Source organism: Cornus florida, unplaced genomic scaffold (assembly GCF_030987335.1).
Source record: "Cornus florida cultivar Cherokee Brave unplaced genomic scaffold, ASM3098733v1 CherokeeBrave_3.0.0_Hap2_Chr05, whole genome shotgun sequence".
NCBI lineage: Eukaryota > Viridiplantae > Streptophyta > Magnoliopsida > Cornales > Cornaceae > Cornus > Cornus florida.
In genome coordinates, this window is record NW_026775575.1 from 114,702,553 (window position 1) to 114,708,239 (window position 5,687).

Consider the following 5,687-nt stretch of genomic DNA (forward strand, 5'->3'; position numbering starts at 1 on the left):
AATAAATAAATAAATTTGATGATACACTTTCCTAATTCAAGCGGTAAATTTACTATTTGTTTTTTGTGGAAGTTCGATTTTAGTACTAACCATTAATTTATAACATTCTCATCACACACGCAAAATAAAAATAAAATAAAATATTGATGATACACGTTTGAGCCGTTAGATTGGAACTTGTTGATGAGAAAAAACTTGGGCGACAAACCATTCCCTTTAGTTTTGATGGTGATTTAGATTAATCCACTGACACCTTTCGGTTGGAACCGAGTAGGTTGGTTTTATTTGGACACGTGGTAGTTGGCGAGAGCGACAGACAAATAAGTACATCATATATAAGGTACGCATAACAAGGTGACACTTACGTAGTTTAACGTCCGTGGTCCCAATCGTCCAACCACTACAGAGGTTTAAAAAATAAGATAAGTTAACCTAGTCCGGTGAAAAAATAGTATATATATATATATATATATATATGTATATATATACACACGGAGTATAAATAAACTAACACTCTACATCTTATCAGCAAATTTTTTTTTTTAAATTGCGATTAATTACCGGTTAGTCTAGTTAGTTAATGCGCGTATGATACGTGAATTAAACGCATACGTACGAATTTTAAAAAAATACTTCTGTTTATCGATTAGAGTTAAAAGACACGGTAAAATACGCATTTTTTTTCATCACCCCGTATCTAACGGCGTTTATTCGTTTATTTGTTTTGGTTACTCCGTTTAATTCGTAACCTAATTATTATTATTTTTGTTTACAAAATTCACGTTTCTAATAACGTATTTTTCTAAAATACAAAATATTGTCTTTTCTATCCTCTTTTACTTAGTATAGCCATTATTTTTTAAACCATCAAAATAATGTTATTTGTTGTGCAAATTATTGTGTTTTGTACCCTCTTTTGCTTGGTATAGCCATTATCTTTCAAGCCATCAAAATAATGTTATTTGTTGTGCAATTTCTTATTGTAATCACTCCAATTATGATATTTAATCAAAGCAATGAAAGATATATATATATATATATATATATATATGTATATGAAACACTACAATCTTGAAGAATCATAAGTTTTTATTAATATTTGTAGATATTTATAGATTTTTGTTTTGTTGTGAGATCTTTTAAATTTTGTTAATATCTTTATTATTATTATTATTTCAGAAGTTTGTAGATCACCACACCCCCCAGATGTTTTAGTAGAATATTACATTATATACTTATAATTTTTTTTTTATTTTTATGATTATTGTGATAGTGTTAATTGTAATATATTTATTTCATTATTTGTTACATATTCTTTATTATCCTTACAAATATATATATATATATATATATATATAAAAGAAAATAATACGATGTGTATAGCCGAATTTTTGATCCCGAATTTTTAGAGTATATAATGTATTATACACGTATGTATTCGTATTCATATTTTTACATCTCTGTATTTTTTTTGCCAAAACTTTTAAACGTATTTTTAAAAAAATATCGAATTATACTCGTACGTTTTCGTACCTATATTTTTTCCGTACCATATTTTACTAACTATGCCGATTAGTCTTATTTTTGGTTGTAAAGACATAAGTTATAAGAAAATTTAGAAAGACCATAAAGTCCTACTTCAATAAATATTTTTAACTATCCGTTTGTTTCGACGTGAAATATTTTTTTAAAAAAATATTTTTCTTTTTCAAGTAATTTTTTTATTTTATTTTATTATTGTTTGACAAAGGTCTACGTTGAGATTGAGGTCGAGTCCATTTGACGAACATGTGAAATAACTTGCCCCGAAATTGATAAATAAGTTATGTTTGTTAAATTTTAATATTTTTTTTTCTTCGTAAATATTTTATGACAACTAAACATAAAAATAAAAAATAAAAAAAAATTTCTGAAAAATATTTAACGTCCAAACAAACGAAGCCTAAATTCAAAATTTTATTAATTAATATTACCCTTTCTCATAAATGCCTTCAATGTTATTTTCTTATCACAATACTAGTTATATCTATTAACTCTATTTTTGTAATTAGTTTTGATTTTTAATAATAATGAAAAAACAAATACTTTTAAATGTCACCAAAATTAGTCTTTTTAAACAAATATTTAACAAGTTATTTAAATTAAACCAATTTTAATAAAAATATATATTTTTAAAAGCCCAAAAAAGTTCCACAATATTTTTTTATTTGTTCATATATGAAGTGTATTCGTGAACAATTAATGAATTGTTAAATATCCTTTCACCCTTTTTTTTCCTTCCTATTTTATATTGTTTTACAAATAAGTGATTTCAATAATTAAAAATAAGTTTACGTAAATTTAAGTTTATGATATATATATATATATATATATATAAAATGTAAGTTGTGTCTGAGATAGTATAATTTTTTTTTTATCATTATGTTCTTTTATTTAATAAAATGACATTAATGATATTTTATAAAGGACAATACTTGCCTGCGCATTGGTGAGTAGAAAATTCATGCTTATCCCTATTGTGGCGCAAAAGTAGTGTGACAAATATCCCTACAATAGAAAATAATAAAAATTAATAAAATTGAATGCTTATCCGGTCAAAATGATGAAAAATAAAATCCTAATTTACTCTCTCTTCCTCCCCCTCTCTCTCTCAAACTACTCTGGCAAAATCTTAATATACTAATATTATAAGTTTTGAGTTATATCTTTCATGATTTAATGTGTAATCCTTATAAATATTTATCAATTATATTTATCTAAAGTACACCCAATTAAATAAAATTTAGTTCACATGATTTGATAGATGATTTGTTGATTGATTGCAGGATAGATTGTTATTGCTTATTTCTTATTTTATTTTTCTTTTGGCGGAAAACAAATATCTATGTCTCATTACATTTATAGTTATTTTTTTTATTAATCATTCTGAACTTTGTTTATATCATGTAATATTATTTTATTTAAAAAATTTAGCTTAAAATATTTTTTTATCGACAAGATCCCTTCTCATTCACTCCCTTGGGATAAAAAGATAAAACCAAAGTAGCTTGGGAGAGAGAGGTGGGGGAGTTAGATTTGGATCATATTAAATTTAATCCGGATAACCTCTCAAATATTTTAATTTTTATTATTTTATATTATAGGGACTTGTGTTCCTATAATTTTGCACCACATCAGGGTAAGTATGAACTTTCTACTCACCGGTGAGTAGGCAAGTATTGTCCTTTTATAAAAAGAAGGACAATATTGGAAGAAAACCAATGTTTTTCAAGTAAAATATATATTTTTTATTTTATTTCTCAATGTTTGACAAAGGTCCAAATCGAGATTGAGGTTAAGTCTGTCGAGCGGGACAAGTAAAATAACTTGCCGAAAATTGATGAGTTACTTATTTTATTAAGTTTTAATATTTTTTTCCTATAAATATATTTTACGACAACCAAACGCCAAAGAATAAAAATATATATTTTTCTAGAAAATATTTTATATCCAAACAAACGCAACCTTAATTGAAAATATTTACCAAAAAGTATAACTTAATTGTCGTAACAAAATTGTATAGTTCTTTTCCTTACAATTGGAATTAATGGGTAAATTTTCTACCATAATTTTTTTATATACATGTTTTGAAAACAATATATTGTTTTATATCAATATTAATATTTATAAGAGATTTTAAATAAAGAAAATACAGAATATTATTTAAAGTAAAGTGCAAAAAAAAAAAAAAAAAAATTGAACTACAAATTGCCCCTTCGAACTATTAATTTGTTGCAATTAATGACAAACCATCACAAAAGACCGTTTATCCTTTCTCATTAATTTTGCGACTTCTTATTAAATTATTTTTATTATCTTTTCTTTTATCAAAAAATTAATTATACCATTTATCCGAATTTTATTATTACTATCAATTTATCATAAAATTGAAAAAATAAATAAATAAAAATATTTGTAAGTACAATTTTATAAAATGATTAACTTATAATTAAAACCTTACAATTTATAATATAACTTATTGTACTCACTTCAAACTTTTTTTACCATAAAAGTACATTTTTTTACATGCAGTATATTCATGAAAAATTAAGAAATTACTTAAATTGTTTTAAAAAACATTACTTAAGATTTTTATCTAAACAATTAATTAAAAAAATTAAATGTAAATTTATGCAAATTTAATGGAGAACATGTTGTCAAATTAGCATGATTTTTTTTTTTTCATAATTTATTTCAATAAGAAAAATAGATCTAAGTATAATTCAATAGAAAAGGCGTTAAGGTCATTTAATGAAATATAGTTAAGGCATTGGGGCATTTTGTAACTAAATGTGATTGTTCAGGGGGTAATATGCACAAAATATACTTCAAGTAGGTTATTTCCAAATCCTGACATAGTTTAGGGATTTTTTTTTTTATTTTTTTTTTTGGCACTTTGCCCTATTATTTATCACAAATAAATTATAATTTCTCATTAAGATAAACAAACCAACCATAGTTTTTCAACTGAATAAATTTTAATAATAGTCATCATATATATATAGTCCAAACTAAGAAATGGTCCTTTTTAAAAATAAATTTCATAACTTAATTTGTATGGTTTATTATTATTATTTTTTTCTATATCTAAAATCTACATTTTACTATCAAACTTCAATAGTCATTTTTTAATTAAATTCTGAAATTTAATTTATATAGTTAGTTCTTTGTTTTTATCTCTAAAAAAAAAAGAACAATAGATTTCTATACTTTTTGAGACAGCCATAGACAAAACCGGATAGAATTCAATATCATCTAAATACAAAAATAGAAACACTAAATTCAATATAGTTTAAGGCTTGCTTGGTTCATAACTAAGGAAATAGTTTTATGTTTTCGGAAAATTGAAAACAGAAAACTGTACAAAAAACTTTGTTTGGTTCAATTTTCATAAAATTCAATTATAAAAATGTTTATTTTCAGTATATAATTCTCTAAAAACATTTCTGTTTTATGAATTTCTGAGAACTGTTTTTAAAGTTACAAATCAATCAAACTTCTCCTAAGTTCTCAAAAATCTAAAATATTTGAATTTATGTTGACATTTCTAAGGCTCCTCCAAATGGAAGTAGTAAGAAAGAAAAATAAATTGAAATTTTCTAATCAATTTAGGAGTTTGGATAGTTGAAAAAATAATAAATTATTGAGAGAAAGTGATTTTCCATAACCACTTAAAATTTGCATAAAATTTGTCTATAAAAAAAATAATACATCAAAATTTTGATTTCTTGGATTTTTTTTATGAATTTATAATAAATATCCTTTATTTTCTTGTAAGTTTCATGCATTTTTTATTTATTATTTTTTTTTATAATAAAAAATTCAAGTGAATATATATGGAAAAAATGTACAGAGACGAGGGACAGGCACACACGAAGCAGACTTGGTCCAATAAACAAGATAGGGGCCCAACTATAATTCAACCCAATACAATAGAGTAAAGGCTAACAGATCTTTAAAAAGCCCAATGGACTACAAGTTTAATTATTTTCCAACCTATAAAGGGGAGGAATATTCGCAATCCACTTTTCTCTAATTGCACTGTACTCACTTTTTTCTTTAAAGGAAATATAGGGTATTTAATTTATTAATGCATCATCCCTTATTTTGTAAGAGTCTTGCTATTTGGCCCGACAAATAAAAACCTA